Source organism: Pongo pygmaeus, chromosome 16 (genome assembly GCF_028885625.2).
Source record: "Pongo pygmaeus isolate AG05252 chromosome 16, NHGRI_mPonPyg2-v2.0_pri, whole genome shotgun sequence".
NCBI lineage: Eukaryota > Metazoa > Chordata > Mammalia > Primates > Hominidae > Pongo > Pongo pygmaeus.
Window position 1 is genome coordinate 78,460,065 of NC_072389.2, and position 22,983 is coordinate 78,483,047.

The 22,983-nt window shown below is 40.9% G+C and overlaps 1 pseudogene; it reads right to left on the reverse strand.

Annotated features, from left to right (window-relative positions):
- Positions 1-18,301: 18,301 nt before the first annotated feature.
- LOC129013866 (nucleophosmin-like) overlaps positions 18,302-22,983 on the reverse strand; it is a 63,673-nt pseudogene continuing 58,991 nt past the window's right edge.

Below are 22,983 nucleotides of genomic sequence, written 5' to 3' on the forward strand. Positions count from 1 at the left end.
GTGGGTCCCTGACCCCTGACCCCCGAGCAGCCTAACTGGGAGGCACCCCCCAGCGGGGGCAGACTCACACCTCACACAGCCGGGTACTCCAACAGACCTGCAGCTGAGGGTCCTGTCTGTTAGAAGGAAAACTAACAAACAGAAAGGACATCCACACCAAAAACCCATCTGTACATCACCATCATCAAAGACCAAAAGTAGATAAAACCACAAAGATGGGGAAAAAACAGAGCAGAAAAACTGGAAACTCTAAAAAGCAGAGCACCTCTCCTCCTCCAAAGGAACGCAGTTCCTCACCAGCAATGGAAAAAAGCTGGACAGAGAATGACTTTGACGAGTTGAGAGAAGAAGGCTTCATACGATCAAATTACTCTGAGCTACGGGAGGATATTCAAACCAAAGGCAAAGAAGTTGAAAACTTTGAAAAAAACTTAGAAGAATGTATAATTAGAATAACCAATACAGAGAAGTGCTTAAAGGAGCTGATGGAGCTGAAAACCAAGGCTCGAGAACTACGTGAAGAATGCAGAAGCCTCAGAAGCCGATGCGATCAAATGGAAGAAAGCGTATCAGCGATGGAAGATGAAATGAATGAAATGAAGCGAGAAGGGAAGTTTAGAGAAAAAAGAACAACAAGAAACGAGCAAAGCCTCCAAGAAATATGGGACTATGTGAAAAGACCAAATCTACGTCTGATTGGTGTACCTGAAAGTGACAGGGAGAATGGAACCAAGTTGGAAAACACTCTGCAGGATATTATCCAGGAGAACTTCCCCAATCTAGCAAGGCAGGCCAACATTCAGATTCAGGAAATACAGAGAACGCCACAAAGATACTCCTCGAGAAGAGCAACTCCAAGACACATAATTGTCAGATTCACCAAAGTTGAAATGAAGGAAAAAATGTTAAGGGCAGCCAGAGAGAAAGGTTGGGTTACCCTCAAAGGGAAGCCCATCAGACTAACAGCAGATCTCTCGGCAGAAACTCTACAAGCCAGAAGAGAGTGGGGGCCAATATTCAACATTCTTAAAGAAAAGAATTTTCAATCCAGAATTGCATATCCAGCCAAACTAAGCTTCATAAGTGAAGGAGAAATAAAATACTTTACCGACAAGCAAATGCTGAGAGATTTTGTTACCACCAGGCCTGCCCTAAAAGAGCTCCTGAAGGAAGCACTAAACATGGAAAGGCACAACCGGTACCAGCCACTGCAAAATCATGCCAAAATGTAAAGACCATCAAAACTAGGAAGAGACTGCATAAACTAATGAGCAAAATAACCAGCTAACATCATAATGACAGGATCAAATTCACACATAACAGTATTAACTTTAAATGTAAATGGACTAAATGCTCCAATTAAAAGACACAGACTGGCAAATTGGATAGAGTCATGACCCATCAGTGTGCTGTATTCAGGAAACCCATCTCACGTGCAGAGACACACATAGGCTCAAAATAAAAGGATGGAGGAAGATCTACCAAGCAAATGGAAAGCAAAAAAAGGCAGGGGTTGCAATCCTAGTCTCTGATAAAATAGACTGTAAACCAACAAAGATCAAAAGAGACAAAGAAGGCCATTACATAATGGTAAAGGGATCAATTCAACAAGAAGAGCTAACTATCCTAAATATATATGCACCCAATACAGGAGCACCCAGATTCATAAAGCAAGTCCTGAGTGACCTACACAGAGACTTAGACTCCCACACATTAATAATGGGAGACTTTAACACCCCACTGTCAACATTAGACAGATCAACGAGACAGAAAGTCAACAAGGATATCCAGGAATTGAACTCAGCTCTGCACCAAGCAGACCTAATAGACATCTACAGAACTCTCCACCCCAAATCAACAGAATATACATTTTTTCCAGCACCACACCACACCTATTCCAAAATTGACCACATAGTTGGAAGTAAAGCTCTCCTCAGCAAATGTAAAAGAACAGAAATTATAACAAACTATCTCTCAGATCACAGTGCAATCAAGCTAGAACTCAAGATTAAGAAACTCACTCAAAACCGCTCAACTACATGGAAACTGAACAACCTGCTCCTGAATGACTACTGGGTACATAACGAAATGAAGGCAGAAATAAAGATGTTCTTTGAAACCAATGAGAACAAAGAAACAACATACCAGAATCTCTGGGATGCATTCAAAGCAGTGTGTAGAGGGAAATTTATAGCACTAAATGCCCACAAGAGAAAGCAGGAAATATCCAAAATTGACACCCTAACATCACAATTAAAAGAACTAGAAAAGCAAGAGCAAACACATTCAAAAGCTAGCAGAAGGCAAGAAATAACTAAAATCAGAGCAGAACTGAAGGAAATAGAGACACAAAAAATTAATGAAGCCAGGAGCTGGTTTTTTGAAAGGATCAACAAAATTGAAAGACTGCTAGCAAGACTAATAAAGAAAAAAAAGAGAGAAGAATCAAATAGATGCAATAAAAAATGATAAAGGGGATATCACCACTGATCCCACAGAAATACAAACTACCATCAGAGAATATTACAAACACCTCTATGCAAATAAACTAGAAAATCTAGAAGAAATGGATAAATTCCTCGACACATACACTCTCCCAAGACTAAACCAGGAAGAAGTTGGATCTGTGAATAGACCAATAACAGGAGCTGAAATTGTGGCAATAATCAATAGCTTACCAACCAAAAAGAGTCCAGGACCAGATGGATTCACAGCCGAATTCTACCAGAGGTACAAGGAGGAACTGGTACCATTCCTTCTGAAACTATTCCAATCAATAGAAAAAGAGGGAATCCTCCCTAACTCATTTTATGAGGCCAGCATCATCCTGATACCAAAGCCGGGCAGAGACACAACAAAAAAAGAGAATTTTAGACCAATATCCTTGATGAACATTGATGCAAAAATCCTCAATAAAATACTGGCAAACCGAATCCAGCAGCACATCAAAAAGCTTATCCACCATGATCAAGTGGGCTTCATCCCTGGGATGCAAGGCTGGTTCAATATATGCAAATCAATAAATGTAATCCAGCATATAAACAGAACCAAAGACAAAAACCACATGATTATCTCAATAGATACAGAAAAGGCCTTTGACAAAATTCAACAACCCTTTATGCTAAAAACTCTTAATAAATTAGGTATTGATGGGACATATCTCAAAATAATAAGAGCTATCTATGACAAACCCACAGCCAATATCATACTGAATGGGCAAAAACTGGAAGCTTTCCCTTTGAAAACTGGCACAAGACAGGGATGCCCTCTCTCATCACTCCTATTCAACATAGTGTTGGAAGTTCTGGCCAGGGCAATTAGGCAGGAGAAGGAAATAATGGGTATTCAATTAGGAAAAGAAGAAATCAAATTGTCCCTGTTTGCAGACGACATGATGGTATATCTAGAAAACCCCATTGTCTCAGCCCAAAATCTCCTTAAGCTGATAAGCAACTTCAGCAAAGTCTCAGGATACAAAATCAATGTACAAAAATCACAAGCATTCTTATACACCAACAGACAAACAGAGAGCCAAATCATGAGTGAACTCCCATTCACAACTGCTTCAAAGAGAATAAAATACCTAGGAATCCAACTTACAAGGGACGTGAAGGACCTCTTCAAGGAGAACTACAAACCACTGCTCAATGAAATAAAAGAGGATACAAACAAATGGAAGAACATTCCATGCTCATGTTAGGAAGAATCAATATCATGAAAATGGCCATACTGCCCAAGGTAATTTATGGATTCAATGCCATCCCCATCAAGCTACCAATGACTTTCTTCACAGAATTGGAAAAAATTACTTTAAAGTTCATATGGCACCAAAAAAGAACCCGCATCACCAAGTCAATCCTAAGCCAAAAGAACAAAGCTGGAGGCATCACACTACCTGACTTCAAACTATACTACAAGGCTGCAGTAACCAAAACAGCATGGTACTGGTACCAAAACAGAGATATAGATCAATGGAACAGAACAGAGCCGTCAGAAATAACACCGCATATCTACAACTATCTGATCTTTGACAAACCTGAGAAAAACAAGCAATGGGGAAAGGATTCCCTATTTAATAAATGGTGCTGGGAAAACTGGCTAGCCATATGTAGAAAGCTGAAACTGGATCCCTTCCTTACACCTTATACAAAAATCAATTCAAGGTGGATTAAAGACTTAAACGTTAGACCTAAAACCATAAAAACCCTAGAAGAAAACGTAGGTGTTACCATTCAGGACATAGGCATGGGCAAGGACTTCATGTCTAAAACACCAAAAGCAATGGCAACAAAAGCCAACATTGACAAATGGGATCTAATTAAACTCAAGAGCTTCTGCACAGCAAAAGAAACTACCATCAGAGTGAACAGGCAACCTACAAAATGGGAGAAAGTTTTCACAACCTACTCATCTGACAAAGGGCTAATATCCAGAATCTACAATGAACTCCAACAAATTTACAAGAAAAAAACAACCCATCAAAAAGCGGGCGAAGTATATGAACAGACACTTCTCAAAAGAAGACATTTATGTAGCCAAAAACACATGAAAAAATGCTCACCATCACTGGCCATCAGAGAAATGCAAATCAAAACCACAATGAGATACCATCTCACACCAGTTAGAATGGCAATCATTAAAAAATCAGGAAATAACAGGTGCTGGAGAGGATGTGGAGAAATAGGAACACTTTTACACTCTTGGTGGGACTGTAAACTAGTTCAATCATTGTGGAAGTCAGTGTGACGATTCCTCAGGGATCTAGAACTAGAAATACCATTTGACCCAGCCATCCCATTACTGGGTATATACCCAAAGGACTGTAAATCGTGCTGCTATAAAGACACATGCACATGTATGTTTATTGTGGCATTATTCACAATAGCAAAGACTTGGAACCAACCCAAATGTCCAACAATGATAGACTGGATTAAGAAAATGTGGCACATATACACCATGGAATACTATGCAGCCATAAAAAAGGATGAGTTCATGTCCTTTGTAGGGACATGGATGAAACTGGAAATCATCATTCTCAGTAAACTATCGCAAGAACAAAAAACCAAACACCACATATTCTCACTCATAGGTGGGAATTGAAGAATGAGAACACATGGACACAGGAAGGGGAACATCACACTCTGGGGACTGTTGTGGGGTGGGGGGAGGGGGGAGGGATAGTATTGGGAGATATACCTAAAGTATAATAATAATAAATAAAAATAAATAAAAAAATTAAAAAAAATTTAAAAAAAAATAAATAAATAAAAGGAAAATAATTAAAACTGGCCTTGAACACTTTTTGCAGTTGTGTGGGAGGGGTGATGGTCCGTGTTAACTGTGCAATGGAGGGAGAATTTACAATACTCTCTCTGGATCATGCTGAAGAGGAGTAATGTGGGTGGTGAACTGGGAACCAATTGTCCAGAACAACCAAACTGAGTTTCTGGACACTAGACAGTTGCTTATTTTGCTCTTTGCCTCAACAGATAGTCCAGCTATTAAGGAAGAAAGCCATCATCTATAACATACAACACAATGGAACTGTTTAAGAAATTGGGATGGGCGCATTGACTCATGCCTGTAATCTCACTTTGGGAGGCCAATGCGGGTGGATCGCTTGAGCCCAGAAGTTTGAGACCAGCCTGGGCAACATGGTGAAACTTTATCTCTACAAAAAATAAAAAAAATTAGTCAGGTTTGGTAGTGGCATGGGCTGAGGTGGGAGGACTGCTTGAGCCTGGGAGGTTGAGGCTGCAGTGAGCCATGACCACACCATTGCACTCCAGCCTGGGTGACAGAGTGAAACCCTATATCCCCCCTGCCCCTCGCAAAAAAAGGAAGAAATCTTAATGAAACTTGAACCGAACTTGGTCTAGAAGAAACCCGAAGTGTGAAGCAGGACTAAGACAAATTGGTCTTAGTCTCCTAAAGGCCAAATAAGAAGCAAAAAGCTTTTATATGTATCAAAAGAAATTATCTGTGTTCTGAGGAGACCCTTCTTTCATGGCATTCAAACTTCAGAGTATTAGGCCTTTAAATGCAGAAAAGCAGTAGTCCTAATTAGGCATCACATGATTCTGACCAACTTGAATTAGGAAGCAGAAAGAAGCTCGATTGATAGAGGATATTATTGCAAGAGAAATGCTTGGGAGACAGTGTGGAGTGAATCTAGGCCTGGCCATGCCCCCTCTGCTGCCCTTTGGCATCAACCTATGTCACTCACATAGTTAAGGAGAGTCTCAGACAAAGGAAATACTCTACCATGATTGGGATTTGCTGAGCACAAGACTATTTCCACAGTGTTTCAGGCACAAGAAACAATTATGCATTTTGCTAGAGTGCCTGTTGCCTTAATGATTACATCCATGTGTATTTTAGGAGAACGTCTGTCTTCTGCTTCTTATTCATTTACACTTTACACTTCAAAAGATTGTTTTGTAAGAGCTACTCAATGCACAAGAAGTCTCATGAGTTTTTCTTCTAAATGAGCCAGCAACTTTCCAAGAATCAGGAAGCTGAAAGTTGCCAAGAATAAATAAATGAACTCCAGAAGGTTCAAGTTTGGTTTAAAAACTCTGTAAGGTTTAAAGTAGGTTCTATATCTGGCTTAACTCCATGTCCTCATCTAAGACATAAACCACAGGAGGGAATACTATTCCTGGCATGTAACTTTTTCCCAAGCATTCCATCTAATAGTCATTTCCAATAATGATTGATTGGAAAATCTTAGCAAAATAGTCCTAATGCAATGCTATAAGCAGAAATAGAGGTATGGTGGAATAGCTCTTGCCTGATAGTTAAGCAGCCTCTGCTTCAGTTCTGCCACAAAATTTGCGGACAAGGTAAAGCGTGTCTCTCTGTGCCTCGGTTTCTTCATCTACGAAATGGAGAAACAACACTAGATGGTGTCTAAAATTCGGTGGTAACAATTCCAAATGAACCCTTGTCTAGTCCATGGAAGCAAGGAGTCTGGGACTTCAGTATTATTGATCAAGATTGGAATTAGTTGGTTGTGTTCATGTCCAACTATGAAGATTTAAAAAAAAATGAGTAAGCTGGTGACAGACATGCCAAAAGAAAATATGTGTGGTTGAGAAAAAGTAAGGGGGTACAATAGATTTTGTTGGTGTCTCACCTAGACACCCTTTACCAAGCCAGTGCCCCCATCTCTGAGCTTCTGTGGGTGTTGGCTGCTAATTGCACACACCTGTACACTTCCCTGGAGGCTGGAGGTGTGGGAGGTTACAAGTCCCCTCTTACCCTACTCTGGAGGCATTGTGGCCAATAGCTGATAAGTGGGGGGGAGGTCTACCAGCCCAGCCCTGTTGCCTCTGGGCAGGATGACCTTGATGGTGCACTTTGTGCTCCAGGGCTCCCCAGGGGATCAAGCTGTGGCTGGATTTCCCCTGACATTCTCACTGAGCTCCTTCCCCTACCTTCTCCTGCTCCTCTCACTCCCCTGTGGGTTTCTCCTGAGAGCACTACCTCAAAACATCACTTGCCTAAGAATTTCCATCTCTGACTCTGCTTCTAGGGACCTGACCCATAATGAGGGGAGGAAGAAAGTGAGCCAAGCCGGTAACCCATTTGTGTTATGAGAAACCTCCTGGGCTTGTGTGTCCTAAGCCTGGCACAGAGCAGGTAATGATGGAGACTGCAGGGTTGCAGGACATGAGACAGGCATGCACACAGAGTTCTGTGGTCTGGGTAGGAATTTCATGTCTCCATCCACTCAGCAGCCATTCACTGAGAATGAGTACCGCGATGGGTCTGGGTCTGCAAGCAGCTTGGCTCAGTCAATTCGGTTGATGCTGTAACTTGACCAAGCTGGGCCTTGCAGCTGCTGAGGCCTCAGAAGCAGGCCAAGAAAGGGAGGGGACAGGCATTGTAGCAGGGCATGGATGGCATACATTCTTCCCAGGGGATGTCTGAATACAGGACTACGGAATTTGAGAAGGAGGAATGATGACATTCATCTGGAAGAGCACAGAAGACTTCCCGAAGGAGACAGCATTTCTTCCGGGTCTGACGGATGTGCCTGACTTAAAAATGTGGAAAAATGCCAGGGAGAGCATTCTAGGTGCAAAAAGAGTCTGAGCTAAATGGACATGCTCTTCTCTCCAACCTTCTCCTGTCTTCCTTTCACCTGCTTCAAGGCAGGACTGTGATCTTCCTCCACCTTTCTGATGGTGGGCCTTAGAGCCTTAGGACCTTGTCCAGGGAGGGTCCCACCCTATACACTGGGGGAACGGACACTGACATTATAAAGCTTCCATAAAATCTCAAGAGGACTGGGGTCAGAGAGCTTCCAGATAGCTGCACACGTGGAGGCTCCTAGAGGGTGGCGCCCAGGGAGGGCATGGAAGCTCCGTGCCCCCTCCCCCATACCTCACCCTACACATCTCCTCCTTTGTAATATCCTTTATAACAAATCAGCAAATGTGAGTGTTGCCCTGAGTTCCATGAGCCACTCCAGCAAATTAATTGAACCTAAAGAGGGGATCATGAAGACCCCAACTTGAAGCCAGGTAATCAGAAGTTCCAGAAGCCTAGACTGGTGACTGGTATCTGTGGATATTGGGGGCAGTCTTGGGCACTGAGCCCCCAGCTTGTGGGATCTGACACACTCTCCAGGTGGATAGCATCAGAATTGAATTGGAGGACACCCAGCTGGCGTCCACTGGTTGGTGTGTGTGTGGGAAACTTTTGGTCACAGAAGCCTTCTGTGTAGGTGACTGTTGCCATGGTGGTGTGAGAGCAGAGAAAGACGCGGTGTGAAGAGAGTGTTCCCTAGACAGATACCAAAGTAAAATTTCAACTTTGGATATGATTCACAGGTTTGAGACTCCATATGGGAATTGAAACTAAGATCCCCTGGGACTTGGAGCCCCAGGATCTGTTTTCCTCCTGGCGGAAGCTATAAGTCCCCTGTGAGCTCTCTCAAGCACTTCCCAAGATGCACGCCCTCTGCTATCACCCCGTGTGATGGCATAGATGACAGTAGGGGACTCATCAGGGAGGGCTCCAGATCTCAGGCCTCACGGGGAAACCAGGGTGATGCTAAGTGACGGGGAGAGATTATGAAAGCTTCCAGAAGATAAGGCCCCCTCCTGAGCAAGGGCAGGAGAGAATACCATGGGCCTGAAAGTCAGGGAGTTCTCAGGGGAGACAGAGAGCTGAGATGGCAGCTGGTGGGAGGCATGAGCAGATGGTGTGCCTCGCTGCCGGAGACAGCACTGCGATCGAGACAAAGACGCGTCCTGGAGAGAGGAAGATGCCGCACTGGCCCTTCTGCAGGAGTCCTTGGCCAAGCTGGGAAGACAGCCTTCTGGCAGGAAGTGGGATAAAAAAAAGGGATACTGGCTTTCTCTAGTTTTCATCCTTAGTAGAGTCAGGAAGCAAAGAGAGGGATGGAGAGTGTCAAGAATTGTAATTGCTTCGTGCCAAGGTCAAGAAGGGTGCCTGTTGCACCAGAACCCCTCAGGTTGTCTTGCAGGAGAGGTGGGAGTGAAGGGAATGAACGACCAGGGCCAACCTGAGCCGGGAAGGCGAGGGGACTGGACGAAGATTAAGGCCAGTGGGCTGAATGGTTAGGAGGCTTATGTCAGCATATCTTCCAATGTGTGGAGTTACACCCTCAGGACTTAAGATGCTTTTCTGAAGACAATATTACACAATTTTTACATAGCAAATCTTTTTCTTTGTGATTTCTCTTAATATTCCTAAATTTTGAAAACCACTCCCTTCAAGAGGTTTGATTCGTATTTAATTTTATGTTCTCCTAGTTCGCTAAAATTTGTAAAAGTAATTCTCTAAAATCACTGGAATTAATTTTGGTGCATAGAGTGAGGTGAAGACCTCACTTTAAAAATAATCTGTAACTCTCTTATTGATAAAAAAGAAAATGATTTATCATAATAGCAGTAATTAGGAAAATATGGAAACACTGAAAGAAGAAAAAAACATCATGTTCTCACCACCCAGAAATAATCATTTTTATACATTATCTTTTCTTTTTTGTCTGTAGTTTTACATGATTGTGATCATATAATACATGTAAAATTATAAGGCTGATTTAAAAAATTGCATCCATATTGATAAATGCAATATATGCTTATTAGAGCAAGTTTGGAAAATACATAAATTTATGAAGCAGAAAATGAAATTCAGTTGTATATATTTTCTTAAATACAATATAATTTTTGTAGCTATACTTGAGTGTTTTTCAAATCACTGAGACCATACAGTATATGCTGAACTTTAAGCATTGTGAGTACATATTAACAGATTCTAGATGGAAAAAACATGAAGCAGGACATGGAAATCTATGTATCTATCTATCTATCTACCTAATCTATAATTGATCTCTATGTTTATGACGTCTGTGGTTTATTAGCCTTTCCCAAATAACATATTCAATACTCAGGTTGCTCAATGTGATTTTTTTTCAAATCCTTCTGTAATATTTTATTTCTTAAGGTTTATAAGGTTCTTAATAATACAAGAAACACAGTGTTTCTTGGATTATTACTCTTTTTTTAGTATTATTACTTTTGTAATTAAACTTTTGGAGTTATTAAAATGTGTGTAGTTTCTTTCAAACTTTTAATCTGACAATAATTTCAAACTTATAAAAAATAAAAATAGAATAAGGAACACTCATATATCTTAATTTATTTATTGATAACATTTTAAACTCATTTGCTTGATTGTGTTTCTCTCTCTCTCTCTCCCTCCTCTCTCTCTCTCTCAGAATATTTTTTTGGGAAACATTTGAAGGTAAGTTATAGATCATGGTCATTTACCCCTAAATACTTTGGTATTTCCAAAGAATGGAGATATTTTCTCACATAACCATGGTACAGTTATCAATTTCATACATTTATGACTTGCATTGATACAATAATTTTATCTAATCTACTGTCCATATTCCAGTTTTGTCAGTTGTTCTGATAATGTCTGTAATGGCATCTCTCTCCTTCAGCACAGAATCTAGTCTAGGGTCAAGTATTGTGATTAGTTGTCATAATCTGGAACATTTTCACAGCTTTTTTTGACTTTTATGACAATGACTTTTCTTTCGAGAATGCAGTCCCTCCCACCTACCTTTTTAACTAGGATGTTACTCATTTATATAAATGTTTCATTTTGATTAAATTATGGCTATGTCTTCATGGCCAGAATACTGTATTGGAGATACTGTGTCCTTTTCAGGGTGTCACATTTGGAAGCACATAATGTTCACTGATCCCTCATAGCTGTGCTTAATTTTGATCATCCTGTCAAGGTGTCATCCTATTTCTCCCACTATAGAATTAGTTTCCTTTTTTTCTTCATTGCAACTGATGAGTGGCCTGTGGATAGACACTTTAAGACCATAGAAATATTCTGTTTCTCATCAAAATTTCCTCTAGAATTAGTATCTACTGATGATCCTTGCCTGATCCAATCTTTAGCATGATGATTACAAAATGATGGTTTTCTAACTCCAGCACTCCTTCCACATTCACCAGTGGACTTCTGGCCTTCTTCAGGAGACCTCCCTTCTCTCCCATTTATGTGTTTATTATTTGTTATTTAGCATTTTCAGTGTAGGCGAATTATTATTTTTTTCACAACAACCTGTTTATAACACATTATTGTAGTTAAGTATTTTGGTGTTCAAGGTGTCCCAGATATGGCCAGAGGGAGCCCCTTCAAGCTGGCTCATGTCCTTGTGACCTGCTTCCAGCATTCTTCGAGCACTTTGTTACTTTCTGGCACAACGATCTGCTCTAGGCTTATCTTGTACCCATCCTGTCCTAGCCCTGGAATCAGCCATTTCTCCAAGGAGCTAGATATCACATGCTGGGTTTTAAGAGGTCTGCAAGACTTGTTACAAAAATTACAGTAATTACCCTTTCCCTTAATTTCTTGCTTCTCAGGAGCAACCCCATTCCACTCTTTAGCTGATTCCATTTTCCTCTAAATTATTAAATAACATGCTTCTACTGCTACTTCAAGATTTTTCACAAGCACGCATATTTTCCATCTCCTTATGCTCTCAATTCATTTACTTCATAAATTTGGTTACATTAATATTCAATATTTATAATATTTTGATGATGTAAGCATTATTCATAGCTGAACTATGAATGTCCTATAATTAAGGCTACTTGTCCTTTCCTGAATAAGGTTTTATTTTCCCTGGAATGACCTGTCTTAATTTTTCTATTTGCTTAGCTTTTTTGTGCATTATTATCACCAACTGAAGCCCAAATTCTCAGTTGCTTCACCAAATCTGCTCATGATATCTCCAGATGCATCAGCAACTTATTCAAGTTCATTTTCTTGAAGTACCTGCCCCTGTAGCCCTCTGACCTGCTCTAGTTTCAGCTGGCTGTGATAGAGATGTTATCTCGGGTTCCTCCTCACCATCATCTGGGGAGTTCCCTCATTTCCTTCCTAGATACTCCAGTCTCTGAGTCCCACTTTTTTTTTTTTTTTTTTTGAGGCAGGGTCTCCCTCTGTCACCCAGGCTAGAGTGCAGTGGCACAATCTCGGCTCACTGAAACCTCCACCTCCTGGGCTCAAGTGATCCTCCCGCCTCAGCCTCCTGAGTAGATGGAACTACAGGCACACGCCACCAAGGCCAGCTAATTTTTGAATTTTTTTGTAGTGATGGGGTTTCCCCATGTTGCCCAGGCTGAACTCCTGGGCTCAAGGAATCCACCCACCTCAGCCTCCCAAAGTGCTGGGATTATAGGTGTGAGCCACTGCACCCGGCTCCCATCTCTTTCTACATTTAATCTTTTGTTTTGATGAGTCACAATCTCTAGTAGTTTCCTAACTACTAATATTCTAAAAAGAATATATAAGAAGTGCATTTCTGAGACCCTCCATGTCTGAAAATTCATTATACCCTCACAATAATTGACTATTTGGCTAGATTTAAAATTCTATGCCAGTTAGAACTCTCCCTCAGAATTTTTGAAAGAGTCCCTGTCTTCTAGCTTCTAATGCTGTAACCAAGAAGCCTAAAGAAATTCTGGTTCTTGACTATTCCCCCTTTCTGGAAGCCTTTCCTCTTTATCTTTAGTTTCTGAAATTTTGTCATGATGTGATTTAATCTGTTTTCATCCACTAGATATTCAATGGGCTCCTTCAATCTGGAAACACTTAGCCTCCAGTTCTGGAAAACTTTCTTGAATTATTTCTTTGATGATGTTTTTTCCTCTCTGTTTTCTTTCTTTTCTCTTTATGGAACTCCTATAATTCACATCTTGGACCTAAATTGGGCCCTAATTTTATTTTCTATTTTCATCCCTTTAGTTTTCTCCTTCTACTTTCTGGAAGATTTTCTTATAATTTTCCAATTTTCCTTTTTCAGTTTAAAAAGTTTTTACAATTGTATTTTTAATTTACAAAAGTTCTTTTTTGTTCTCTGAATACTCTTTTCCTATAGCAACCTTTCTTGTTTTGTAGATGTATCATTTTTGAAGAAGATATCTCTGAAGATTAATGGTGAGATTTTATTTTTTAATGTTTTCTTGTCCATAAAAGGTCTGTTTTCTTCATCTTGCTTCTTCTATGTGTTTTCCCTAGGCCTCTGCCTTCCATATTACATGCTTTCCTTAAATGTTCAGTGATCCTTGGCTGTCTCATGAATTATTTTTCAGTCAACCTCACTGAGATATAATTTGTATTTTCATTCCGTTAGTATAATTTACATACAACAAATGTTCCAATTTTAATGTAAAGTTCAATACATTTTGACATGTATTGGCAGGTATGTGACATACATTGGCAGGGATGTGAAAAATAAAATGTGACCGCCACCACAATCAAAACATGAAACACTTCCATTACCCTTGGCACCCCTTTACAGTCCCCCTCCCACTGCCCCCACCTCCAGCCCCAGGGACTACTGATTTGCTTTATGCCATTATATATTAGTTTAGCTTACTCTAGAATTTCTTAGGAATGTAGTATACCTAATGTTTTTGAAATTCAATCATGTGTGAATCTGTGGTTTACTTTCCTTTTTATTCTATTCTATTAATTAATTCTATTATATTAATATACCACAATTTGTTTATTCATTTATTTGTGGACATTTGGCTTGGTTTCAGTTTGGAGCATAAAGCTGTTATGAACATTCATGTACAACTCTTTACATGGAAAAACATTTCTATTTCTCTTGGCTAAATAACAAGTTGTGAAATTACTGTTTTCTGGCAAGGGTATTCATAACTTTATAAGAAAGTGTCAAACTATTTTCCAAAGTGGTTGTACCACTTTTACACTCTCATCAGCAATGTGAGCGTTCTTTTTTTTTTTCTCTTTCATTTGGCAACATTTTATTCAGAGGTATGTAAGGTAGAAATCAAAGCTTGATGGCAAGGCACTGTTGGGAGCTCCTCTCCCATGGAAGTAGTTCTTGGAGCAGCCATGCAGCAGCCACACTGCTTCCCAGGCTTCTCAAATGATGTTTCAGGTGTGAAGCAACAAGATCCACATCAGGCAGGTGTAAGAATCACCCTGGCCTAGAAGATCCGTGCATCACAGTAGCCAATATCTTATAATAACTTCATAGACACAGCTTTCAGACTCCCTATGGAGGCATATGGAGTTACAGGAGTCACCACACTCAGGGGAACCGAAAGCTATGATGTCCCAATCAGATACGATGTCCCAAATGATTGTCCCAATCATTTATGGTTATCCTGAGTCCAGATGCAATTTATCCAATAGGAGTTATTTCTACCAAAAGTAATGTTGTCTAGAGACGTAGTTGACATTTTACCTTTATCAAGTTATTAGAGGAACAGAGAAAGGAAGATAAGTGAAGGTCTGTAAATGACGAGTTAATGGGTGCAGCACACCAATGTGGTGCATGTATACATATGTAACAAACCTGCACATTGTCCACATGTACCCTAGAACTTAAAAGTATAATAAAAAATTTAAAAAAGCAATGTGAGCATTCTAATTGCTCTGCATTTTCATCAACACTTGGTATTGTCAGTTTTTTAATTTTAGACATTCTAGAGGGTGAGTATTGTTACCTCATTATGGTTCTGATATGCATTTCCTTGATAATTAATGATGTTGTTTTTTCATGTACTGTCTACTTAAAGGGGTAGGGCACTGAAAAGCTGGTTAGACATTCAGGCCAGTGGAAAAGGCTTGTCAACTGAGGGTTTCATGATATAGTGGTCCTCCTGGGTCATTTTGCAAAGAATTCTGTTACTAATTTCTTAGTTTTGATTTTTCTCTTAGAGACTAGTTAGAGTCCCATAGAAGTTTCTCCCAGTTTCCTTCTGGAAGTGTATATGGTTTCTAGAATTCTGAAATCCAGGTGTGAGAAGAAAGCTAGATGCATCAGCTTCCATTATCTCATCCTTGCCTTCAATTGTGTCTGGTATTTTTTAGCCTAGAGAACTTGTTTTGTACTCTCCAGAGAATAACCCTACAGTTTTCTACAGAGTGAGGGAGAGACTGCTCCCTAGCTGAGCTGAGTGGATGAGGGTATCTGGGGGATATGTGCTTCTTTAACAGACTTTCACCCACTTTCCTCTTTTCAGATCAACTTTTACTCCTACTTCCGAAGGTATCTGGTGCTGTCTGTATCTGAGCCTTTGGGCATTGGATAATGTAAATTGACTAGTTTCTCAGCTATTCAGCTTCCTTGATTGTGAAAATGGTTGCTATGTCACTATGTGCAGCTCCACTGTTGTAAAGGGAAAGATAAAAGTGTTTAGTGATTCTCCCAGCATAGAATACCAACAACATAAAGGATGTGACCTCTGTTAGTAAGAACTGGACCAGAAGAGAACTGTGATTGTTCAAGAGCCATCAAATAGGGCAAGAAAAATGGCAAACAGAGTTCTGACATGGCAGGGCTTGAAGAAAACAGCAGAAAACCAAGGGAAGGACTTTGGCATCTAGCTTTGCCCTCAGGCTACTGAAGACCACTGAATACATGCAGTTCAACTGAATTTGGGATCTAATTTAAGAAGACTTGCCAATCCATTGATATCATTACTTCCACTTAAATCAATATTTTTTTTGGAGTAGTTTTAGGTTTACAAAAAAAAAAAAATGAGAGGAAAGTAAAGAGAGATCTCCTCACTCATATATATCCCTTTATCCCCACCCCAGTTTCTTGTATTATGAACATCTTGCATTAGTGTGATACATTTGTTACAGCTGATGAGCCAATAGTGATGCATTATTATTAACTAAAGTCCATAGTTTACTTTAGGGTTCCTTCTTGATGTTGCACATTCTACGGACTTTGACAAATGCGTAACAACCATGTATCCATCATTGCATATCACACAGAGTAGCTTCACTGCCTTAACTATTCCCTGTGTAGCACCTATTCATCCTTCTCTCCCTCCCTCTTCCTAATCTCCTGGCAACCACTGTCTCCATAGTTTCACCTTTTCCAGAATGTCATATAGTTGGAATCAGTCAGAATGTAGCCTTTTTAGATTGGTTTCTTTCACTTAGTAATATGCATTTAACATTCCTGTGGGTCTTTTCATGGCTTGATAGCTCATTTCATTTTAGTACTGAATAATACTCTATTGTCTGGATGTCCCAGTTTATTTATCCATGCACCTACTGAAGGACATCTTGGTTGCTTCCCAGTTTTGAGTAAAGGCACTATAAACATTTGTATGTTTTGTGGGGACATAAGCTTTCAACTCACTCAGGTAAAGAACAAAAAATGCAATTGCTGGTTTATGTATAGTTTTGTAAGAAGCTGCCAAACTATCTTCTTCCCCCATTTGTTTTTGAGTTCTTGGTTTGGTTTATCTTGAAGTCTGCAGGAGCACATCTACAGGTAATTTTTAAAAGAAGGATATATAAGAAGGCACTGTTGATGGTATATTTTCTAAAAATATCTTTCCATGGCCTTTATCCATAGAAGTCAACGTGGCCGCACTTAACCATGTTGTGTCACAAAGCTTTCCTCTCAAGTATTTGTAGATATTACTGTCATGTTCTCTGGCATTTAATGTTGTTGAGTCTGAGGTCAATCTAATTTTGTCCCTGTAGATAACCGATTTTGTGTGCCTATATCCTTAAAGGAATCTTCTCTGTTAGTAGAATTCAAGAGTGTTAGCAGGATGTGCCTAGATGCTGATTCTCTGTGTTACCTTTTGAATGTAGGAAAATTTTCCAATATGCAGGTTTAGGACATTTTACCACTTAGGGAAATCTCTTTAGTGGGTCTTCAATTATTGCTTATTTCAAATGTTCTGATTGTTGCCCTGAAAACATCTAATTTACTTAAGGCAGATTCCTAATATATATACATGAAATATTTATAAATAATGTATATTATAAATATATGTTTCTAATATATATTTGTAAATATATATTCCTAATCTATATACATATATATTATATATATTTGAGAGTCTCACTATATATATAATATATATGTATATAGATTAGGAATATATATTTACAAATATATGTCTCAGTATATATATATATGTATATAGTGGACTACATGCACCCGCCACCATACCCGGTAATTTTTTTTTTTTTTTTTTTTGTATTTTTAGTACAGATGGGTTTTCACCATGTTGTCCAGGCTGGTCTCAAACTCCTGACCTCAAATGACCCACCTGCCTTAGCATCCCAAAGTGCTGGGATTACAGGTGTGAGCCAGTGCGCTCAGCCAGATTCCTAATTTTTAAAATCCTCCCTGTGTATCTTTATCATTTTCATGACTTTCTTCTTCTCTTTTAAAAAGTTTTTCAGATTTTCTTTGTCCTTCATGTCACTATTTGGGCTTCTCAGGGTCAATTCTGTTTTTTACTTCTCCAATTTGAATTTGCACACAGGTCATTGCATTTCTTAAAAATTTTAGTGCTTCCTTTGCATATGACTTTCTGCTCAAGCTTTAGAGAGCAGAAATGGGATGTCTTCTTGCATCCCTTAATTAAGGATGCCAAGTGATTTTCTATTTTTTTCTGATTTTTTAATTAAAATACTGACTTTTATTTCACATGTATATTTTTTTCTCCCCACCATTTCCATGTCTGACCACTGCTACTACTATGTCCTATCATAACATTCCATACATACTTAAAACCAAGCAAAGGGTGGATTTTCATCTTGAAAAGCTAAACAGGCATTTTGGACAACACATTCTTGGCAATGGAACCTGGACAACATTTATCAAACATGGTAGGGAAAGTTCTCACTCTGCATTATAAAAAGTACAGCCAGATAGCAACTGTTAGAGAAATGAAGTAAGATGGAAAATTTTTAACAAATTGTTCAAACTATTTTCTTACAGAGACTTCCTCCACTGCCAGAGATCTTGAATAGCCTCCTGGTCATTCATCCAGAAACAATTCTTTACATAATTGACGAACTTGGCTTCCACTTTGGGAAACAAACCAGCTTTTTCTATACTTGCTTGCATTTTTGCTTTAATGTCTTCTACAGAACTAGGCCCTTTTGGTGTTTTAGGAGTTTTTTTTTCCTGTTTTTTGAAGGTTTCTTGTCCTTTTGATCTTGGTGTTGATGGTTTTGAGTCTTTTCCATTCTGATTTGACTTCTGTGCATTTTCGGCTGGAACATCTTTATAGATTTCTTCACCGGTGCTTTTTCTTCAATTTCCTCATCATCAAAATCTTCTTCTTCTTCCTTCTTCTCCTTCTCCTTCTTATTCTTCTTCATCAGCAGCAAGTTTTACTTGTTTCTGTGTAACCTTGCTACCACCTCCAGGGGCATCACTTTCCAGATATACTTAAGAGTTTCACATCCTCCTCCTCTTCATCTTCTGATTCTGCATCTTCCTCCACAGCTACTAAGTGCTGTCCACTAATATGCACTGGCCCTGAACCAAGCTTCAACCATAAGACCACTGGTGGTGTTATTTCAAAGTCCCCAAGGGAAACCGTTGGCTGTACAGACATTTTCAAAGTTGCCAGTCTTACTTTAATTGGACTGTCTTCATAATTCATTGTTTCTGCTTCAACAATGTGCAATTCATCCTTTGCATCAGCCCCTAAACTGACTGTTCCTAAAGATAACTGGTGCTCATTTTCATTATCATCCACCTTAAAGTGATCATCTTTGTTGGCCTTTAGTTCGCAACCAAAAAGATAGCTCTGGGGCCTCAGGGGGCTCATGTCCATGTCCATCGAATCTTCCTTGGGATGGTGGCACACCCGTAGGTGGGAGAGAAGGTGGAGAGAGATAAATGACTACTGCTCCAGAGAACAGCCATGCAGGATAGAATCACACCAGGGATTCTTTTCTGATTTCTATGGTGAATAATATTCTGCTAATCTTATGTTTTTGTAAGTTCTACAAAGGCCCTACTCTACAACCCATTTGGTTTCAGTTGACAGCAGGTGAACTTGCACAGCTCAGCCCACGGCTAGCTGAATCTCGTAAGGTACAGTCCCTGGGTCTTCTATGACGGAGCACACTGAAAATTTCAATCCCCAACATGCATCGTTACCAGGACCCCTCCTATCTCAGACTCTGCCTGCAGTGTTCTGTGGGAGCAGTGTGTTGCAAGAGGAAAGCACCTTCACCAGCATATTTCCTCCCCTCCATCCTGTTCTAGTGTTTTCTAGAAATTGGAATGGCATGTGAAATGGTAATCACCAGTGCCTGCCTCTCATGCCCACTGACCACACTTCTCCCATTGATAAGTCTCCTAGACTAGAATACAAGATGATATTTTTAAAATGTCTTTAATGATACATTTTATTTCTTTAAAATATATTTGTTGAGCACTTCCTTTATGTAGGGTCCTGTTGTAGGCAATAAAAATAGAGCAGTGAGCAAGAAAGGCATGGCCCTGCCCTCAGGGAGCTTCCATCCTGGGTTTGGGTGGGGATGAATAGGAAACAACTGACAACATAATTAATGACTGTAGTTACAGTTGTGATTAGGGGTTCAGAGAAAACATCCAGACCAAGGAGCAGTGGTGTTGGTGGGGGTTCCCGCATATCTTTCCCTGAATAATTGGTGTTTGAGTTGAGCTCTAAAAGATCAGAATGAATAAACAAGAAGAGAAGGAGAGTTAGGATGTTTCAGGCATAGATCATATATCAAGGGCCTGAGGCAGGAGGACATGGTGGGTTTGAGGGCGTTGTAGAAAGTCGATGTGTCTGGAGCTTGGAGGGGAGAAACAAGAAGAGGTAAAGTCGCGTTCATTGTTGCAACCCCAGTGCTTGGGGCTCTATAAATGTTTGTGTCTGATGAATGGAAGATGGTAGTTGTAGCTAATCTGTAAGCAAGTTCCTGATGGTGGGTGTTGGGCTGCCCTCAGCTCTTTCTTGTCCTCACATTTCTACCAGTAATTAGAATGACAATGCAGAAGCCATGCCCAGTCGGCCAGGAGATGAGGACATGGGTCAGAGTCAGAGAAGGGCTAAAAGAAGGACAAGCAGCATGTGGCTGAGGCCAAAAGGGAAAGGAAACCACATGGATTTGAAGCAGCTTGGAAAGGTTTGAGATGGGATAGCTTTAGAGGCAGGTCTTGAGGAGTGGAGTAGGAGGAATCTTAACAAGTAGCAAGGAAAGAGACAAGGAGTAGGAGAATAGAACAAGGTGAACATAAGCCCCAAGAAGAGACACTGGGGGTGTGGTGGTCCCTCTGGGCTGCAGGACCAGATGTGTGCATTGTGGGGAGGTTGGATGCTGAGATGGACGAGGCAGCATCTCAGCCGCACTCGGTCAGGAAGAATGTGTCCCCAGAATAGATGTGCCCCCTTCTTAGAGCCCATCAGGATAAAGCCTGGGTCAGCCTTACTCTGTGCACCTGCTTTTCACATTCAAGCATTGAGTGAAAAGTACCTGCATGTGTCTTTGGGTGGTGAAGAAAAATGGCCAAAGCTGGGAAGCCCCAAATCTTCAAATGCAGACTTTGCCTCCCACTGCTTCTCAGTGAACTTGAGAATTTGCCCCATCTCATCACTCAGATCTCATCAGCTCTGAGACCTAGTAAAAACTCTTCTCCCCAAGTCCTAGAGAACCAGAACAAAGGAAAAGAGGACAGACCCCAGCCCTGACTGCAAACCATTAGTTTTGATAAACATCTGTGTTGGTGGTGCCAGGGCTATTCATTCAACCAACATTTCCTGTGTGCCTTCTCCATGCCATGCACACAGGCTGGCATCAGGCGGTGCAGCTATCTCTTTTGCGCTGAGAACTGTCATAAACAACACCATTTAGGACAAGAGACATCCAAGGGAGCAGTCTCTGAGGAAGTGGCTTGGCTTCTCTGAGCACCCTGAAGTCTTGGGCATTCATTCACTCTTAGAGGGAGGGAATGGCCGGGAATTGGGGAAGTGAGGCTTCCTCAGAGACTAAGCAGCCACGAGGCTGCAGCTCCCCTGGAACAGGCAGACTTGCACAAACTCCAATGAATTAGAAGTGTAAATTGAGCAGTTCGACTTGGCTTGCACAGTACAATAAAGATCTGCAAACACTCAGCTCCGTATTGAACCTGAGGCAGGGTGATTAATTCATTATTCACTTCCCAGCCTGGAAGCAAAAGCTTGTATACCCAGGGGCCAGCATGGATGAGCAGAGTCATAAATCACGCCACTTACAAATCTAGCAATGAGAAAATCCACTGGCTGGAGGGGGGATGCTCTGCAGGCAGCAACAGCGGCCTGAGGACCGGCCAGTCAAGGCGGGCCAGTCTGCTCTCTGGAGACAGACCAGTTGGCCAGGCATTTCGCCTTCCAGCCAAGACGGCCAGCCTCTCGGCCACCCGGCTTGGTGTTTCCTGGCCAGACCACAAGGAAACAAACTCCACTCCACCCAGGAGGAATGCTCCTGTGACCTGAAATGGCCTCTCTCAAATGTAGACAAAGTACTAGGAATAGCATTAGTATCTCTCCAAAAGGCTGCTATTGTCCAATTGGGATAAACCACTATCCGCCCCCCTCCTTGGGCCGTTCTGGGTTCCAAGTCCTTCTGCCCCAGCCAGAGGGCCAGCCTGGTGTCTGTTCAGCATCCTCCAATCCAGGTCCCTGGATATCACCGGCTGCCAACCCTGAGCCAGGGCCTTTGCCCTCCAATCTCTGCTAGCTTCAGGACAGGACGCTTTGGGGATCTGAATTTCATTGAGAGTTGAAAGGTAACAGCCAGCAAAGGGCTTTTTAGCCCCTATTCGAATACAAGGTAGCTCTTCAAATATTTGATAATTCTTTCCCTTCCAAGTAAAACACCCTAGGTTTCCTCAATTATTCCTCATATTTCAAGATTTCTAAAGCCCCTTCAATGGCCAGGAAGTCCTTCCATTTTGATATTGACTATTTCCCACTTTACATTTCCTCTTAATTCTCCAAAATCTCAGAAAGGGACCCAGTACTTCCTGTGTGTTCTTATTCTTTATTATCATGAGAGAACAATAACATTAAGACTTATTATGTGCCAGGCACTTTATACTTATTATCTCATTTAAACTTTCATGATGAGCTGGTGAAGTAGTTTTTAACTCCAGTTTACAGAGGAGGAAACTGAGGCTTAAAGAGGTAAAACGGCTTGCCAGGATTGAACCTTTAGTCAGCCTGACTCCAGAGATTGTGCTTCTAAAGAACCTTATGATATGCTGTCTCCTTCACCCAGAGCCTGACACCCTGACATCTGATTCAGGACCTGCCACACCTGGTAACCACTTTCCCTGGAGCCAGGCTGAGCTTTGAGAGACTGGCCAAAGCTCTTTTCTTTCTTTTTTAAAAAAATTTTTATTTGGCCAAGTGCAGTGGCTCACGACTGTAATCCTAGCACTTTGGGAGGCCAAGGCGGGAGGATCACCTGAGGTCAGAAGTTCAAGACCAGCCTGGCCAACATAGTGAAACCCTGTCTCTACTAAAATACAAAAATTAGCCAGGTGTGGTAGCATGCGCCTGTAGTCCTAGCTACTTGGGAGGCAGAGGCAGGAGAATTGCTTGAGCCTGGGAGGTGGAGGTTGCAGTGAGCTGAGATTGCATCACTGCA